At 41.9% G+C, this 20,288-nt stretch overlaps 2 long non-coding RNA genes across 2 annotated transcripts; one reads left to right on the top strand and one right to left on the bottom strand.

The window, feature by feature from the left end:
* The first annotated feature begins 382 nt into the window (after positions 1–382).
* LOC115649125 lies at positions 383–12,946 on the top strand. The gene is made up of 3 exons (XR_003999767.1): positions 383–588; positions 4,417–4,420; positions 12,935–12,946. It is a non-coding gene; the product is annotated as an uncharacterized LOC115649125 (long non-coding RNA).
* Positions 9,438–11,344, bottom strand: LOC115649132. Its single transcript, XR_003999769.1, has 3 exons — positions 10,594–11,344; positions 10,250–10,318; positions 9,438–9,645 (listed from the first exon to the last, which is right to left on the bottom strand). It is a non-coding gene; the product is annotated as an uncharacterized LOC115649132 (long non-coding RNA).
* Positions 12,947–20,288: the final 7,342 nt, after the last annotated feature.

Raw genomic sequence — 20,288 nt, 5'->3', positions numbered from 1 at the left:
CGCTAACATAAGTGCCCCATGGCAAGGAGTGGCTCAGTCAGCAGTGGAAATCTCTACTGTCCTAGGCCACACAAAGGATTATGGTGAAGTACCATGATATTTATAGCTAAAACAAACAACTAAAATACACAACTTACACACTACCTTACATATTTCATGACATATGTTTGTTACCTCCCTTTGTTCCTGATATCTTAAACAAACCATCTTATCTTGTGCTACATTGAGATGTATTATATATTTACATAAATATAGTGCCTAGTACACTAGCAACAACTTTGCCAAGTTCATGTATTGACAGTGAACTTATAAGTAAGGCTAAGATTTTATCACAGATATTTTTAGTAAAAGTCACAAACAGGTCATGGGCAAAAAAGAAAAATTTGCAGAAACTGTGACCTGTTCATGACTTTTACTAAAATTATCCATGACAAAATGGAGATCTGTGGGTCCCCACACTGCCAGCAGTGGGGCAGCTGCACAGGGACTAGGTGCTGTATGCAAAGGGAAACTGAGGCACACTACCATATTGCTTTCATGGCTAAATGCCACGATTCCTGTACTATGGACAACATTAATATCTACATTGTCTTGAAATTAATTGGGTTCGAAACATTGCCAGAGCTTGTATGGATAAAGTAGCTATGGTCTTTAGCTCTTGGAAAGATCACGAGACATACAGGAACCATGCTGCAAGAGCAGGTCAATCCACTAATGTTCTAACCAAGTTTCACCTTGAGTCTGTAAAGAGATTCAATCCTGTTATTGAACATGACTTTGATAAACCATTTCTGCTATACACTGATACAGTTTCTAATCCAATACTAGTTGTAGTAAGACAGAATCAAGAATGGAGAGCTCTTGGGATGCAGTCAGTGATGTTTGTGTCATCCCTTCCTGCATCAATTTTGTGGGGAGGGGGGCGGGGTTACGTTATTGACATGAACTATGACCATATAGATCATTGTTGCAACCAAGGTCCTATAGTGACACCAATCTTGTACAAAGGAGGTCATGTAAGGTGTCCATGAAAAGGTTATGATTTGCTAGTTATGATTATGCTATCTGTATGCATGCATCATTTTTGTATTTAAAGTTATAAGTATTGGCTGTATACTGTCTGTATTTCAAACTTGTGCTATGCTTCTGGGTGACACCCCAGACAATTTGGCATCAGCACTGCCTAGTGTGCTTGATGGCCCATTAAGGACCATCAGCTATACAACTGACCCATTGAGAGAAGGCAGATACATCTTGTGACTCAGCAAGGAATGCAAGGACATGCCTATGGACAGAACTCTAAGGTTTTTCCATGCCATGTGCTGGGTAGCTTGTGTTTGGAACAAAGGAAACACAAGCCACATGGTAAAAGGACTATAAAAGGCGACTGTATCATCTCCATTTGGTCTTCAGTCCTGCTTCTAACCTCTGGAGGAACTTCGCTACACTGAAGCGCTGAACAAAGGACTGAATGACTGATCCCAGCTGTGGATGTACTCCAGAGACTTAATCTGAGTCTGCAGCTTATTCCATCACTGCTACAAGCTTGAACCAAGAACTTTGCCATTACTGTATGTAATTGATTTCATTTCAGCAATTTTAGCTCTCATCTATGTGTCTTATGAATAAACCTTTAGATTTTAGATTCTAAAGGATTGGCAACAGCGTGAGTTGTAGGTAAGATCAGACTTGTATACTGACCTAGGTCTGGGGCTTGGTCCTTTGGGATCGGGAGAAATTTTCTTTTACTGGGGTACTGGTTTTCATAACCAGTCATCCCCATAACGAGTGGCACTGGTGATGGAAACTGGAGTGTCTAAGAGAACTGTTTGTACAACTTATGGTTAGCCAGTGGGGTGAGACTGAAGTCCTCTCTGTTTGGTTGGCTTGGCTTGCCTTAATAGTAAAGGAAATCCAGCTTTTGGCTGTAACTGCTCTGCTCTAAGCAATTTGTCCTGAATTGAGGCTCTCAATTGTGTCCCACCAGAGGCAGCATCGTTACACTCAGAGGCAGAGAAAGAAAGCCGAAAAGCAACCTGAAAGCACAGCGCAGGTCTGGGACAAGCCAAGAGAGTTTCTGGAGTGGGGGCCCTGTAAGCTAAGAAATTACTGATTTTGTTTGTGGTTCCTTCTGCTTTTGGAGAAGCAGGATTTTATACATTCCTTGTAAATAAACAAGATTGCATCAAAGAAAATACCAGACTCCATCATCAATTTCTGATACTAACTGGGCCCCAAACTGACTAGCCACTCTTGTCAAAAAGCAGTCACATAACTTTACATTGCACCTAAATAATTAATTTCCAGGGTACTGCAGAATTTTATATGGCAAATGAAAGAGGAAAGCTTAAAGGTTTGGAAGCTGGGACAGCTGGAGCTTTTGGCATTAGGGAAGGTGAGGGGGTGGTTTGGGGATGTTTTGGCTAGACTGATCAGCAATGAAATAGTTGCCAATGTTGATATTTCAGGTGCCATTTCTGTTGGGGAGGGAAAGAAGTGTAGGAGGGATGGGAATTCCTGGCATCTCAGCACTAGTAGGGAGTAGATTATATTTATTTATCCATGTTAACACATGCATATTTCCCTTGATCCCATATATCTTGTATTTTTGCTCTCAGGGTAAAAATTAAGAATATGAGAAAACCACACAGACAGAGAGCTGGGTTCCAAATAACTGTGTTTACTAACTATATAGAGAAATAGACTTTAAAGGCCAGAAGGGACCACCAGATCATTTAGTCTGACCTCCTGCATATCACAGGCCACCATCACCACCCAACATCTGCACACTAAACCAACTGGAATTAAATCAAAGTATTACAGTGCACAAGAAACTAGACTAATATGTGCCACAGGCAGAGAATAAGAGGGACCGAGGTATACCAGTATCTAAGGCCCCCTACAATGGCAGGGAAATGAGAACATGAGATATACCCAGATAATCCTGGCAAATGACCAGCACCCTCACCTTGCAGAGAATGGTGAGAATCCCCAACGGTCCCTGCCATTCGGATCTGGGGGAAAATTCCTTCCTGATCCCACATATGGTGATCAGTTGTACCCTGAGCATGCAAACAAGAACTAGCCAGCCAACCATCAGAGAGAGAGAATGCTTGGTGCCACCTCAGAGCCCTGGCCCTCCCCATCCAATGTCCCATCTCCAGATGTGGCCATCCCTGATGTTTCAGAAGGAGATTAAAAAGAAAAAACAGAACACATTGGAGGGGAAACGTACCTTCCTGACCCCTGCAGGTGGCCAGCTGAAATCTTCAAGCATGAGCTTTTAGGTATATAAGACAAACTGGAAGTGAGCCCCAAGGCTACTGAGGTCTGCACCCTACCATCATGAGCAACCCTGTCATACAATCACACTCAGACATGTCCAGCTCTCTCTAAAAATCTAATTGTTTGCCCATGCAACTCCTGATGGGAGACTGTTCCAGAACTCAGCCCTTTGATGATGAGAAACCTTGTTCTGATTTCCAGTCTGAATTTGTTCAAAGCCAGTTTATATCCATTTGTTCTTGTGCTAACATTGCCCTTTAGCTTAAATAGCTCTTCACTCTGCCTGGTATTTACCCCTCTAATATGGGTGTGTGTATGATATATACACGTCTACACACACACAGAGCTTAGCTGCATATGTATATTACTGGTCTGTTACATTGCAGTGGCTTCTGCAATTGAAGATAAGAGGAGGCCCACTAAAGGGCTATCAAACTAAAGAACTACTACTAAATTCCTATACGTTACACCATAAGAACAGCTCCATTCTTGTAGGTGTTCTCTGCTAACATCCCCAAACTCAGGAGGTTCTCTCTGCAGGTTTAGAAATGGGCAGGTTCAATACTTTGAACCCAGGCCCTTTGATTCTTAAAATCACAGATCTCTTACTGCTCGGACAAAAGGACACAGTCTACCAGCTCAAAGACAGTAGCTACTCATAAATTTCCCTATAGAATCAAGCCCAGGGGTTGGCAACCTTTCAGAAGTGGTGTGCCGAGTCTTCATTTATTCAGTCTAATTTAAGGTTTCGCATGCCAGTAATATATTTTAATGTTTTTAAAAGGTCTCTTTCTATAAGTCTATAATATATAACTAAACTATTGTATGTAAAATAAATAAGGTTTTTAAAATGTTTAAGAAGCTTAATTTAAAAATTAAATTAAAATGCAGAGCACCCCAGTGGCCAGGACCCGGGCAATGTGAGTGCCACTGAAAATCAGCTTGCATGTTGCCTTTGGCACGTGTGCCATAGGTTGTCTATCCTGGTCTAGCCACTAGAGGAGGAAAAAGCATGGGTTACACTTAACCTCCATATGAGTCTGAAATTTCCCTTCCTCCCCACTCTTCTTTGCTCCCAGCAGATGTTTGACTCTCCAGAAGAGCCTTCTAGATTGCTTTCTCCTCTAGCAGGATTGTATATCCATAATCCTAGTAATCAAAGATGGAAATGACCTATCAAGGCATGAGCCCATCTCTGAGGCCCACAGCAAGATTGTAGATTGTTCTCTACAGAGTGCCCCCAAAGCTTTGCCCAGTCTAATTTTAAGCATCTCAAGCAATAGGGCTTCCACCACTTCTTCTGGGAGATGATTAGAATCGAATAGATCAGGGGTTCCCAATCTTTTCTTTCTGAAGCCTCCACAACATGCTATAAAAACTCCCCAGCCCACTTCTGCCACAACAACTGTTTTTCTACATAAAAAGCCAGGACAAACAGTGGGTAGCAAGCAGAGCAACTGCCCGGGGCCCTATGCCACAGGTGGCCTTGTGAAGATAAGATGCTCAGGCTTCAGTTTTACCCCTAGGAGGCAGGACCCCGGGCTTCAGCCCATCCGATGGGGGCTTTGGCTTTCTGATCTGGGACTGCTTGGTGGGCCCCCTTGTCATGGTATACTTCCCCAATCTGAACCTTAGAGTCCAAAAGTTGGGGTACCAGCATGAATTCCTCTAAGCTTAATTACCAGCTTAGATCTGATAAGCTGCCACCAATCAGGAATTCCAGTGCCTGATACACTCTGGCTCCCCCAAAACCTTCCCTAGGGACCCCCAAGACCCAGACCCCCTGGATCTTAACACAAGGAAAGTAAAACCCTTTCCTCAACGTTGCCTTTCCCAGCCTTCCTCTCCCTGGGTTACCCTGGAAGATTACTGTGATTCAAACTCCTTGAATCACAACACAGAAATTAGGTCTCCTGGAGAGATAGACAGATTCACGCTCCGTGAATCTAAAACAAAGGGATTCCACCCTTCCCCTCCCTTCTCCTTCCCTGGTAAGTACAGACTCAATTCCCTTGAGCCTCAACAAGGGGGAAAAATCACACAGGTCTTAAAAGCAAAACTTTTAATAAAAAGAAAGAAAAAAGTAAAAGGTGTCTCTGTACTTTAGATGGTAAAAGTTACAGGGTCTGTCAGCTTATAGAAACTGGAGAAAAAGCCTCCTCCAACAGAAATACAATTTAAAATACTTTCAGCCAAATACACATTAAAACTCTACCAGCCAGATACACATTTGCAAATAAAGAAAAACAATCAAAAAGACTAAACCACCTTTCTACCTTTGTACTTACTAAATTTGAACAGAAGATTAGAGAGCCTGTAAATACGTGTGGTTACTCTCAGAACCCAGAGAGAACAAAGCAAAACCCCCAAAACACAAAGGCTTCCCTCCACGAGATTTGAAAGTATCTTGTCCCCTGATTGGTCCCCTGGTCAGCTTTTTGGTTCCCTGTTTGTTAACCCTTTACAGGTAAAAGAGACATTAACCCTTAACTATCTGTTTATGACACTCCTGCTTGGCGGGCCCCCTGAAACCTGATTGCATTCCCCCAGGGAGCCCCAGACCCCTGGTTGAGAATAACTGTAATAGATCTCACAATTTGAAAATACTTCCTGATAATCCATTTTTCCTTGCTCGGTTTCAATCCTCAAAGATCCCATTACATTCTTCATGAGAGAAGTGGTGTCCTAACCAAATTCAGCTTGAGCAATTAAATTCTGCCTATATAAATTCATGGTAAATTCAGGGAATACAACGATCCCTTTACTCAGCCAGTCTTGCTGTCCCATTTGTTCCTCTCTCACATCTCTCTGTGAATTTTTCCACACTGCCTCGAGTGCTCAGAATGAGCGCCCTATTCCACTACACCAAGCTGCCATCATCTCATTCAAATCATTTGCACAAGAAGTCAGATTACAATCGTTATGGGGGGGGGGGAACCACCAATGAATCTTCAGCTGTGGATTTCTCAGTGCATTCTGTTTTCTACATGCCTGTCTTGAAATAACAACAACAATTCTTCAACACTTGTATTAAACTGTTGCAAAATTTTGCTCTGTACCATTAAACAGTTACAGAATTTGTATAAAAACTAAGCCTGCCTCTCACAAGCAAGGAAGTGGGTGGGAGATCATTGTTTGTTTACTTCTGGAAGGCACTCAGATGCTTTTGTAATGGGCACCAGAATAAGAAACTAGGGGTAGAATGTGATGGTGGCATCATTCTTCTGTACAGTTTGTAAGGTGTACTAGGAGCTATATAAAATTATTATTTATATAATTTAGCTACAAATTCAGCTTTAAAGAGGTGTTCTGTTCTCTCCATTTTTTGCTGAGTCAGATAAAGAAATGAAGAGTCTATGAGTTTAGTTTAGCAAAGTGCACCAATGTAAATAAATTTAGGAATATTTTTGTAATTAGTCGATGAAGCTGTGACATTTTCTTTTGCAAGAGATCTTGAAAATGGTCATAAGCCATTTTTGGCCCAAGCAGTAACAAAACAGGGAGATAGTTAAATTTTATTGTTCTTCACATGGAAATTTGTTTACAAGAGAATGTGGTATGTTCTGTTCTGGCTTGGTATTTAATGGTTTACCAGTTACAGTTCATGAGTAACATCTGTGTAGATGGCTTATAATTTCTGTGTAACAAGAATGGGCTTGGAAACTTGCTGAAAGGACTTCAATTGATTTCTATTTGACTTCATATAGATTACTTGTGACAAAGTTATTTCACTCTATTTTTCTGAAACATCAAAAAAAATTGTATAAATTATCTTAGAAATTTCCTCTTGCAAAAGAACTTTTCAGGTCCAAAGACAGCAGCAAGAAAACTGTGATATCAATCCTTGATTTTTCTTTTTGTTCTGGTCAGGGTTTCTGCTGCTGAATGGCATGGCTGCAAACGCCAAAGGACAGTAATGTGGATCAGACCTTTACGCTGCTCTTCTCCAATAGGGCAGTAGCTCTAGTGAGACCTATGGTGGGGCCAGGCCCATAAATAGAAGTCAGACAAGAGACCAGCTGAATGGAGAAACAATGTTTTTCAAAAGTGAATTTTAGAAAATGAAATCTTGTGGTAACATGCTGACAGCACAGGCAGCAAGAGTGGATGCTTCCCCCACCAATGTATATCAATCTAGAGTAGAAGGGGCCATCTCTAGAAATTAGAAGAGTGCTCATGGCCTATTCAGTTGTTTGGACACCCCAAATTAAAAAAACATAGTAAGAGAACCAAAAAAGTGCCACCGTGACTAAACGACAAAGTAAAAAGCAGTGAGAGACCAAAAGGCATCCTTTAAAAAGTGGAAGTTAAATCCTAGTGAGGAAAATAGAAAGGAGCTTAATCTCTGGCAAGTGAAGTGTAAATATATAATTAGGAAGGCCAAAAAGAATTTGAAGAACAGCTAGCCAAAAACTCAAAAAGTAATAATTTTTTTAAGTACATCAGAAGCTTGAAGCTTGCTAACAACCACTGGGGCCACTGGATAATTGCAGGGCCGCCTAGAGGATTCAAGGAGCCTGGGGTCTTTGGCAGCGGGGGCCCCCCACTTTGCAGTGGGTCTTTGGGGCACTTCAGTGGCTGCAGGTCCCGGAGCAGAAGGACCCCTCCCCACCAAATTGCCACCAAAGACCCTGAGCGGAAGAAGCTCCAGGGGCCTGGGCCCCGCGAGAGTTCTCCAGGGCACCCGGAGTGAGTGAAGAACCCCATTCCAGGGGCTCTGAAACACTCTCATGGGGGCCTGGGGCAAATTGCCCCCTCCTCTCCCCGGGCGGCTCTGGATGATTGAAATGTTAAAGGGTAAACAGTCAGGTGGCAAAATTTGCAGATGATACAAAACTACTCAACCTAATTAAGTCCAAAGCAGATGGCAAAGATAGAAAGGGATCTCACAAAACTGGATGACTGGGCAACAAAATGGCAGATGAAAATCAATGTTGATAAATACAAAGCAATGCACATTGGAAAACATAATCCCAGCTATACATATTGAATGATGGGGTCTAAATTAGCTGTTTCCACCCAAGAAAGAGATCTTGGAGTCATTGTGGATAGTTCTCTGAAAACATCCACTCAGTCTGCAATGACAGTCAAAAAAAGCTAACAGAATGTTGGGATCATTAAGAAAGGGCTAGATTATAAGACAGAAAATATCATATGGCCTTTATATAAATCCCAAATCTTGAATACTGCATGCAGATGTGGTCACTGCATCTCAAAAAAGAAATATTGGAATTGGAAAAGGTACAGAAAAGGGCAACAAAAGGGCTTGGAAAAGAGATGACAAGGAAGAATATGATAGAGGTCTATAAAATCATGACCAGTGTGGAGAAAGTAAATAAGGAAGTATTATTTACTCCTCCTCATAACACAAGAACTAAAGGTCACCAAATGAAATTAATAGGCAGCAGGTTTAAAACAAACAAGAGGAAGTATTTTTTCCACATAATACACAGTCTACCTGTGGAACTCTTTACCAGAGGATGTTGTGAAGGCCAAGACTATAACAGGGTTCAAAAAAGAACTAGATAAATTCATGGAGGATAGGTCCATCAATGGCTATTAGCCAGGATGGGCAGGGATGGTCTCCCAACCTCTGTTTGCCAGAAGCTGGGAACAGGCGACAGGAGATGGATCACTTGATGATTACCTGTTCTGTGCATTCCCTCTGGGGCACCTGGCATTGGCCACTGCTGGAAGATAAAATACTGGCCTAGATGGACCTTTGGTTTGACCCAGTATGGCCATTCTTAAGTTCACCTACCTGTGCACTGGAAACCAGACTGAAACCACCTACTTATTTCATATGCAGAGAATGCCATTGAGTTGTGTCTTCCACAATAATTAAATTATTACAAGGGTTTTAACCCTCAACTCAGAGGGTTAAGCCAGGGGTCTGGTAAGAAGGGAACTGGCAACAGGATAAAGAGAATTTCAGACCATGCAGTATCTGGCAGATTGCCCTGGGTCAGCAGTATTAAAATTCTTTGCCCCTGACAACTGGTGGCCTAAGGGAAATTACCTATCATTTTTATTATGGTAGCAACTTGTGGTTTGATTTGGTGATCTTAGTCTAGTTTTAAATATAGACAGGTGTCCACATCACAAACATCAGCACCACAGCTAGCAAAATTAAGGAAATAAATAGGGCATGTTTTATTAAAAATCAGAAAGGTGCAAACGTTTATACAAGCCTTTCTACAAATTAAGTTTCAGCCACCAGCCTTCTGGCAAGTTGACAGTCCATCCTCTTCTGCTGTACATCGAAGTTCTTGCTTTACATTCTGTGATGAAGCAGCATTGCAATAGGGGGCAGGACTGACTCCCCCATATGTTGGTATTCCATGGTGGTTGTTCTCTGGTCTGGAGAAGATTTCATATAAGAGACACCATTAGGGAAAGAATCCTTTTATGAATGAGGGTTTACAAGAGAACAAATGAACAGTGTTAATCTAAACACACATGCTGAGCACCAGGATTGGCATGTCTGCAGCTACACTGAGCTTTTTGCCCTTCTGCTCTATGGAAGGTTTCTGTCTTCCCTGAACTTGCCTTCGGACACCTTCACTAGCTTTTGGCAGTTTTACAGCCCCAGTCATACTTCCCACCTGACGCTGGAGTGGGTCATACCCGGCATGTGCCACGTGCTTGGAGCCAGAAGTGAGAGCCCCTCAGGGCTCACCCTGCAGCTGCACTGAAGGAACGAGGCAGTGGTCTGGGAACTGAGCTCAAGCAGAATGCATTAGAATCCTTTGGGGAGCACGCAGCCATTTGTCAAAACATTTCTAGGCCTGATTCTACAGCAATTCAGCTAGAATATGTCTATGGTAAATCCTTGGTTCAACTTTAGATTACTGCAGCAAAACCTTCCTGGCAAATAAACTAGACAAGTTCTGGCAATGCTGGCAAGAATTGGTGCTGCTGTTAATGCACATTACTCATATACAATGTATGAAACAAAGTTTACCAACAGAAGCAGGAGGAGAGCCTTTTCAGGAGAGCAACTGTCCAATGTCTTCTGGCTTCCTGAGCCAATCTGATGGAAACATGTTCAGAAAGTACAATAATGAGCACAGTATAAATGTGTAGCGGGACAGGTGCTATGGACAGAGTTTCAGGACAAATTACAAACCCTTGAGTGAGTAACAAAGAGGAAATACAGGTCAGAACTAAAGCAAAAAGACCCCTGAAATCTCTAGGAGAAATACCTTCTATCTTTTCATTGTGATCTAAACAACATATCCCAGGTGTGCCCCCCTGTATCCTCACTGTCAACTACTCCAATATCTTGGAGGGGCTCAAAAGAGTTACCATAAGAAGCTGTAGTAGAAGTGGCTTCTCATTGAGGAGGACTGTCTGCGTGGTGCAGGCCAGTTCATCTGCTCAAAGATGGCAAAGATCTCTTTACCAATGGAGGGTTCTTCGTCAAACAGCAAATATGCAAGAGCTGAAACAAAGAGCACAAACAGAGGTCAGGAGACCCAAAGAAATGGGTCATTGCCCCAGATATTGTAGGGGATCATGCATCTTCACCATCAAATATCTTGGGCTATCCAGAAGCATCCATATGTTCCTATGATCAATTTTACCACTTAGAGGGATCCCATAGGGGATTTACACATAGAGGGGTGTCTTCTCATTTTGCCCTATCCAGGCTTTATACTCTCTAAAAGTCACATTGTTATTACTGCACAGAGGACAGTGAAAGAGAATGAATATTTGTCTGGGGTGGATTGATCTGAAATATTTCCACTCCCTGTCCCTCATTGCAGACTCCCAGGCATGCAACAATAAAAAGCATATGCAGATGAGCACACAGACATGCCTCCACTCAGATAAACAGACACTCAAAGAAGTTCACTCACCAACTCCAGAAATACTATTACCAAAGAAACTGGGGAGGGGAGAAATACCAGAAGTTCCATCTCTTGCAAACAGAAGAATCTCTATGAGTCATCATCAAGATTTACGTATTGGACTTGCAAATTAGACCTACGAGAGGCCTCTATCACTAAGCAAAAGGGATATCTGACCCTATATGGCCCATGATCACTAAAAGGGACCTGACATACATTGCTTGTGGGCTACACAAATATTTGCTAGAAACAGAATCATGGGAATAATCCTAGGTTCAGTTCCTGGCATTGGGAGGAGAATGTAGTCTACAGCAGCGGTTACTGAAGTTGTTACAGGGTGGGTAGCCAAACACATACCTTTGATATAGCCAGGCTGTCTTTTATATTGAATGAGTAAATGAGAGCTACAGTTTGCCATTTTGGGGACTTGATCTCTATTCCAGGCAGCGCCAGAAGTGACTTTATATGACTTCTTTTCACAATGACCCTCCTCCAGCCTTCCCTTGGGAAATGCATATGAACACTTGCTCTTAAATTCCCACCACTACTGGGAAAGTATGGGTGCTGAAAGAGGTTGCAAACACATACGGGAAGTGTAGGATGCTCACAATCCTATGAGGGTGCCTGCACAGCTCCAGTGGGGTCAGGACGAGAGGAGGGATTAGTCAGGGGCCACTGGTAGATGGAGATGGGGAAGGTGTTTAGAAATCCCAGTTTCAGCTCAGGACTAAGAGCACCTCCTACATTGGGCTGATCACACATTGCTGGAGGCCTCGCTTTATCCATAGGAGGGGGCCCCAGAACACAGCTGGAGCCCGAGCCCTGGAGACACTCTGATTTGCACCCTCCTGTGCATGGTCCCTACAGTGCTGTTTGTACTTCAGGTTTCTCCTGGCTTTTAAAAAAAAAAACTTATAATTTAAAAACAACTTTTCATAATTCCCGATTAAACAGGACTGCTCTGCTCTTTAGCCCCTTGCTATCCATTCGGGAGATCCCAGGTGCACATGTATGGATGTTTCCAGCCTTTATTGAAGTCAGCAGAGATTCACCAGTGACTAATTTGACTCAAACAAATGAAACATTCTGATATGAAGAAGTGGACGTGGACTTGCTCCTCTACCCCTTTAACTAGAACAGAGAGATAGATGAGATAGAAAAGAATATCACTTCTGGACTATAACAAGCTTGGAGGCTAGAACAAGGTTTCCCTCGCCATCCTTTTTATTAGGGCAACAACGATGTAAAAACCAGGAGATGGTTGGTTTTGTTCACTGGTGCCAGAACAGGAAAATCTAACGTCAGCTTCTATCAGCACTTCTGCTGTTCTTACCTGTTTCTTTACATGATTTCTGGGCTCCTTAACGCCCGAGGTTAACATTGCTGTAGCTGTTTGTACAGCAGTTGTATCTATTAGAGCAGTAGCTATTCCTCAGAACCCTGAAAGAAGCATTTTTGAGAACATGTGCACACTAAAACTTATACAAAAAAGGATCTAGTCAAAAGCCAAGTGTTCTTAGGTAAGTTTCATGCCCCAGGCTATGTTATTAAACTCTCAAAGCAGGAGCTAGGTTTCCCTTAGTCTTTTGGAAGAAAGTTCTTTACATGATTTAAATTGTGTAGGGAGAGGACGCAGAACATGCAGGATGCAGAGCCTTGAGCATTCAGGATGGACTTGGTATAGAGAAGCCAGAGGATGCAGAGGGTGGGGTGACCAAGTACTGTGGTGAATCTGCTGAACAACAGAGTCACTATTCTCTCTCCTCTCTTTGAAGGAGGATGTTCAGCAAGGAGAGTGGAAAAGCAGATCATGTCCCATATCCTTGAAGAAAGGGAGCCAGAAACCCTTTAGAAAGGTCTGTCCCCAGACGGGAATTCTCTCCTCGGAATTCTACAACATATAGAAGGAAAACCCAGCAGGGGAGTGGGCCATTAGTAGCAGAAGCTGAACCTGTGGAGAAGTAGCTGACTGGGGACAAAGGACACTAAAGCCAGAGTGACCTAGAAAGGAGCCTGAAACATGAACACAGCAGCTACTTTTCCTAGAAGGGCCATAACATCTAATAAAGCTTGTGCAGCCAAGATGTTCAGACGCAATGAATTAGCCTGGGGTAAGAGTCTGATCTGAGCAGGTGTTTGGAACATAGCAAAGCGGCAGCTATATTCACCAGAAACAGAGGTAGACCACACAATGAGGATTGCGGGGTGTGTGGTCTGTGCCTCCAGGGAAAGCAGCCTGCAAGCAGGTGTAAGGTAGCGGGCTACATATGGATAAGAGGATGAAAATGCAGCAGCAGAGAGGTCCCCAACAAAATCACTCATTACAAGATTGAATCCTGGGCAGGGAGACTTCAAGGCCAATACCTAACTGCTTTCTGATAGAAGGATTCATAAGAAGAGGCACCCCAAGTACTAGGCCCAAGGCACCTCTCTGGTGGACTGCCACGAGGTGCCAAGATAAGAATGTCTGTGTTTATCTTTTATCATTACTCAAGACATTTTTTGCTGTAGTGAGCCAAAGATCAGAGAAGTGTTCTTACATTACCAGGACTTTAAAAATATATTTTAGAAAAATATCACACCATGTGACTCAGTAAAACCAATCAAAACTGGCCATGGAAAAGGGACCTAAAGTGAACAAAAAACCAAAAAGATTGTATTGACAAAAATGGAAAATTGAGAAAAATCAAGCTATTTTCATAAAACTTTCCATTTTCCCAAAATGGCCAAGTTTTGGCCAAAAAAAAATCAAATGATTTTGAACAAACAGAAAAACCCTACTTGAAGCAGTTAGCTTCCCACTGAAAAATGAGGACACTGCTGGACCACTGGTTATAATGCCTTAGAATTATAGGACTGGAAGGGACCTAAAGAGGTCATCTAGTCCAGTTCCCTGCACTCATGGCAGGACTAAGTATTATCTAGACTAGCCTTATAAGCTTTAATAATGATTCAGAGCCAAATTGATACTGTTTTTAATAATACTTTAAAAACTCTCAGCTATCACCTATCCCCCCCAATCCAATCATCCCAAGATATTCATCTCCCTAGAAACCATTTGTTAATTAAGACCCAACAAATCCTTGGGTTATCCAAATTGACCTCAATGTGATATATTTGTCATTTAATTATTACCCCTTACAGAGATTTTCAGTAACTTTTGAGCCCCATTTGAATTCTACTGTACAAGTAAAATTATGAGACTGCTGAATGTTTTTATTAAAATATTACATCTGCCATTTCCTTACATTTGCTGCTCACTATGTCACCTCTAGCTGCTTATAAATTTCTTCTCATATTGGTTTTAATACTTTTTTCATAGATTTAAGGCCAAAAGGTTCCATTATGATCATCTAATCTTGGTACGACACAAGTCACTGAATTTCACTCAGTAATTCCTATACTTGTGGTTGAACTACAGCATAGCTTTTAGAAAGACACCCAATCTCCATTTAAAGATGCCAAGCAATAGAGAATTTATCATTTTCCAGGATAACCTATTCTAAAAGTTACTCTCAATCTTATTTCCAATTTGAATTTTTCTAATTTAAATTTCCAGCCTTTGAATCTTGTTATGTCTATCTGCTTGATTAAAGGGTCCCAAATACCAGTTATCTTCTCCTTGTAGACCATGATATCACATCACTTCTTTCTAAACATTCTCTTTTGGTACACTAAACATATCTAGCTCTTCTGAGGCACATTTTCCATTTTAAGGAACAAAGCTGGACTTACAGTTGATCTGTCAGTTATTATAGGTAAGAGATCAGTACCACATTGGCTTTTTTGAATTTGGTATTTTCTTCTTTCAATGATTTAAAATAAATCTCTGAGAACATTAATTCCTTCTTCAAAGCACCTCAGCACACTAGAAAAAAATTGGTAATCTACCTAATTAAAAAAAAAATTAAAATTGAACTAGAGATGTTTGAGTACTATACAGGGAATACGCTGTTCAACCAACTAAGTTTGTATTTTGTATTCAACTACTGAATGTTATTTTATCAACGCAGTCAATACTTATTCAATAACATGACTTTTCTGGTAGTTGGGCTGTCTACACTACTGTGGTAAAATCGATTTAAGTTACGTAACTTCAGTTACATGAATAACATAACTGAAGTAGACTAGTTAGATCCACTTACCACAGTGTCTATACTGCGCTATGGCAACAGGAGAGCGTCTCCGGTCAACTTCCCTTACGCTTCTCGGGGAGTTGGAGTACACAAATCAATGGGAGAGTACTCTTCCATCAATTTAGTGTGTCTTCACCAGACACAATTAATCAACAATCACTGCATCGATTACAGCAGTGCCATTCTACTGCAAGTGTAAGCATGGCCTAGCTGCAGCTTTAGCTGTCTTCCACATCATCCAGTACACACTATGCCCAACTGTACTGTTAGAATTTAATGTATGCTCATCAGAACAGAAAGACTTAATCTGCACACTGTGGTAAGTACACATTCAGCGTCACACCCATTTAATCATCATTTTATTTTATTTCCCCACCCTTATTCGCTAATCAGCCAACATTTTTTTTCCCAATAGATTTGTGGAAGTCTTTATCTTCTCTTCAGGTAACTTTTTCAGACCTTTTCTTTTTCCTAGAAACCATTGTTTCATTCCTTTCACCTTCGCCTCTTTGCAATCTATTAAAAAATATTTTGAGCCTGTTTCAGCCATATTTACTACTTTTTAAAAAACATTCAGAGGAAATGCAGGCTCTTGTAGCTTGAACCTGGTGTCTTACAATTCTCTAAATCTCTGCTACATTTATGCATTTTAATACTTTCGCCCACTGCATATTCCACCAGATTTCCCTAATCTGTACTCTTGAAAATTAAATACCTTGGTACCGATTTCAGTGTGTGATCCAATTTCCACAAGATGCTGAATCCAAGTGGCCCACGATTGCGAACACTAAGCTTCACTAAAATTCCAACTCACTAATTCCTGTTGAACAAGTTTCTGCAGCCAAGCATCTCCCACAAATATGCTACACAGACCATTCCTCACTGAAGTTCCTGGAGGTTGTTCAAAAATGGCCATGTCCCCTCTCTCCCACTTGCCACCAGATTTTCTGCCTCCATAGCAGCAGCAAAGTGCAGCTCGCTTTGCTCCCATCCTTTTAAATTTCTTATTTTTAGCTGTTTTCAGGTAGGAGTGTTATTTTTAATTCAAGCCTCCTTGCCTAGGTTTTGAGTAATGCAGTGGTCATAGCTGTGACAAATACAGCAATTTCCTGCAATACCCTCAGAAGACCTTATTGTATTAAGTTTCCATATCACTGTGGGCTGGGATTGTATGTAACCCCTCTAGGGGGAGATGTAACAGATATGAAACCTGGGAATTCAAAAGACTATATTCAAAATGCTCCAAACAAATATGAACTTTTGGAACAATAAGTGTTAAGTGGATTTCCTGGAAAATACCTAGGAAGAGGTTAATGCAAATTATCTCAGGTTATGCAAAACCCCTGTCTTTGGAAGCTATGCTGTGAGGAAAAGGTCATTGTCTGCAGAAAGGCCTTAGATCTAACCAGCTTTGTTTTCTGAATCTAAGACAGATAACCTTGTAACCATAGGAAAAACTGAACTGTGGGTTTTGAAGGACTAAAACCTACCAGAGCCCGGGGTTGGCGTGTACCCTCTGGTAGACTTTCTTGTATGTGTGTAGTTTCTTTTAATTTGTTTCAATGTTTTTTTTCTGTAATGTTTTTACCTTGAGAATAAATATGCTTGCTTAGGAGCTGTATGATAACTTATAACTATGGGCAACACACTGGTCAGAGCCCTTGGAGAGAAGGCAAAATGCAGGTGCTGCCTTTTTAGGCAGTCTGGCTTGCTGAGGATATCACAGCGTAAGGCACGGAGCTGTGCAATCTTAAAATTTCCAGTTAGGAGGGAGTGGGACATGGGTCACTGATCAAGAGAGATGATGGCTTGGAGATAGAAGCCTAAAGTATGTGTCAATCTTGGACCATAGAGGGGGAAATACAGGTTCAGCTGAAACTGTGACAATAGACAGCTGATGCCTCTGCTGCAGCATCTCCACAGATATCCTTGTGCCCGCCTTCAGCAAAGTACTGGGCATAATCTAAAAGGTGCTCTATATGTGAGATACCTTTCTCAGGCTTAGGTGAATTATGCCCAGGCTGTTCCAAACCAGCCAACCCTAACTCTACCAGATTCTGAGTGAGACAGGCATGTTGGGTCCCCTACCACCCCAAGGATCTGCAACTCTGCCAAAAAAAGCCCGACCAGGAGAGAGAGAGCAGATCAGGGTGAGACTCTAAGGATGAGGATGACTTCATCTAGTAGGCCCAGGGAATAAGTGCTTGAGCAATGCAGGACTGCAAATATAAATCCCTTGTGAAACTATCAGTCTCCCCAAAAGCCCTAAAATGGGTCTAGAATTCTTTGGAAAGAGAAGTAGTGGTAATAAATAACCCTCCTCCTTCCCAATCCAAATCAGGAGACTTGAATCTTGAAGGGAAGGACAGAGAGAAATTTCTAAAGGGCTTTCTGTGTAAGACAAGCAGCAAAAGACTGTGCTCTGGCCACAGCCATGCCCAAAAAGCATGCCAAAAAGTTCAAAAACAAAACAAAAACAAACAAAAAAAAATAAAACCAAACAGAGCAAAAAGGGAATGAAACAATACAAAAGATTCAGGAAGCTTCTAACTCAGACCCCTGCTCCTGTATTGAAGGAGGAGAGCTTTTGCACTCTGATTCTGAGCAGGATTTGAAACAATCCAATACATTTTCCCCTTCTCCAAGATGTCTGAGGCCATGCGCAAAATGGTTGTGTCCAAAATCCAGATCCAACCTGAGCAAGCTCCTGAGGATATGCCTCAAAGCAAATATCTTCCCTCCAACTGCTACCCTGAGGTCGTGATTCCCTTGCACTCCTCCTTAGAGGATGCAGTCAGAATACTGGGAAAAACCCAACAAGGCTATATGCATTAACAGACATGACCTTAGATTTTATAAACTGCAAGAGACAAAATATAATATTACCAAACTCCCAAAGGCTGATTATCCCATCAGAAGGAGGAATTCTTCCTAAGAACCCAACAGACAGGAAGGTGGAAGCTACTCTAACAAAGGGACTTTGAACCTTCATCAGCACATCTCTCACAGTCACATGCTTTGTGAGAGCTACAATATCCTGGCTGGCATACCCTAGGAACCTGGAGGACCGAGATCACCATAGCTTCAAGCTCCATTCTTAAGAAAACTTCCCAGGCAACATTATTCTTGGCTGATGCCTCCATGGATGCAATTTTCAGCCCTGGCTATAGCATCCTGCTCAGCAGCTATTCAACACCTATGGCTCCACCCCTGGAAGGTACCTGCTCACTCCAAATAAGTCCTATGTTCCGCTAATCTCACAGGATCTCTCCTCTTTAGAGAAAAACTAGATTACATAGTGGCAGAAAATGCTGCTAAATCTAAGCTAGGCCCTCCCCTCTCTGCTGAGTGCTCTAAGAAGAGAGTACAAACCTGCTTTTAGGCTGAGACACTACTTTTGGCTATTCTCCTCAGAGAAGTACTAAAGGAAGAATAGGAGACTTATAAAGGGCAAGTCTCAGACCCAGCATTGAGGAGAAAACCCACAGTTGTCCCACAATGTTCAAGAGCCCAGCACGATGAGGAAATGTGCCTCTGGCCAAACTTGAATCTAGGAGGCAGAATTTCCCACTTTTCAGAGGAAAGGAATAAATTGACTATAGACCAGTGAATAAGAAGGAGAGTGAATCAGGGATACTCTCAAACTACAGGCTCCATCCCATCCCCTTTTTATCCAATTTCCCAGCTCCAGTGACTCTGCCAAGCACAAACTGGTCTCCCGGCTTTCTGGGATCTACCTCATCATTTTTATTGTTCGGAAGTGCACTTGCCGGGAAGGGGAGACCATTATCAGCTTCAAGAGATTTAACAAGTGAAGAAAACAAAATTCCACAAGGGGACCCTAGATTCTACAGTCTAATCCCTAGTCTAAGGGGACCTCCTAACCTTAGTGGACCTGGCAGATACATATCTCAGTGTTCCCATATGCCAATGCTCCACAATCTACTGAGATCTCCTTAAGGCATAGATCACTACCAGTACCGAATGCACCCATGCAGTCTCTCATTAGCCCTGATGATCTTCACAAAGATGCAAGTCGTGATCATAGCCGGACTCAGGTTGCAGAGTACTCACCATTACCCCTTTCTGGGCAACTTTCTGATCAGAGCTGCGACCCAGGCTGGAGAGCACAATGCTATGATTTGGACTCTGGATCTCCTGTAAGTGCATGGCTTTATAATAAACATCAAGAAAAGTTCCTTGATTCCCTCAACAAGGATAACTCACCTGGGATTGGACATAAGCCCAAACCTGAGCTGGCTTTTGTAGGTGACAAATCTGAGGAACTGTCACAGATTGAAGTGTCATTAGAGGAGGTTTTGGAATTAATTGATAAACTCAACATTAACAAGTCACCAGGTCCTGATGGCATTCACCTAAGAGTTCTGAAAGAACTCAAATGTGAAGTTGCGGAACTGTTAACTAAGGTTTGTAACCTGTCCTTTAAATCAACTTCAGTACCCAATGACTGGAAGTTAGCTAATGTAACGCCAATATTTAAAAAGGGCTCTAGAGGTGATCCCGGCAATTACAGACTGGTAAGTCTAACGTCAGTATCGGGCAAATTAGTCGAAACAATAGGTAAGAATAAAATTGTCAGACACATAGAAAAACAAACTGTTGAGCAATAGTCAACATGGTTTCTGTAAAGGGAAATCGTGTCTTACTAATCAATTAGAGTTCTTTGAAGGGGTCAAACAAACATGTGGACAAGGGGGATCCAGTGGATATAGTGTACTTAGATTTCCAGAAGGTCTTTGACAAGGTCCCTCACCAAAGGCTCTGACATAAATTAAGCTGTCATGGGATAAAAGGGAAGGTCCTTTCATGGACTGAGAACTAATTAAAAGACAGGGAAGAAAGGGTAGGAATTAATGGTAAATTCTCAGAATGGAGAGGGGTAACTAGTGGTGTTCCCCAAGGGTCAGTCCTAGGACCAATCCTATTCAATTTATTCATAAATGATCTGGAGAAAGGGGTAAACAGTGAGGTGGCAAAGTTTGCAGATGACACT

This window comes from Gopherus evgoodei, chromosome 1 (assembly GCF_007399415.2).
Source record: "Gopherus evgoodei ecotype Sinaloan lineage chromosome 1, rGopEvg1_v1.p, whole genome shotgun sequence".
NCBI classification, from domain to species: Eukaryota; Metazoa; Chordata; order Testudines; family Testudinidae; genus Gopherus; species Gopherus evgoodei.
Note: the sequence above shows the minus strand (reverse complement) of the source record. Positions and strands in the feature narration are given on the sequence as shown.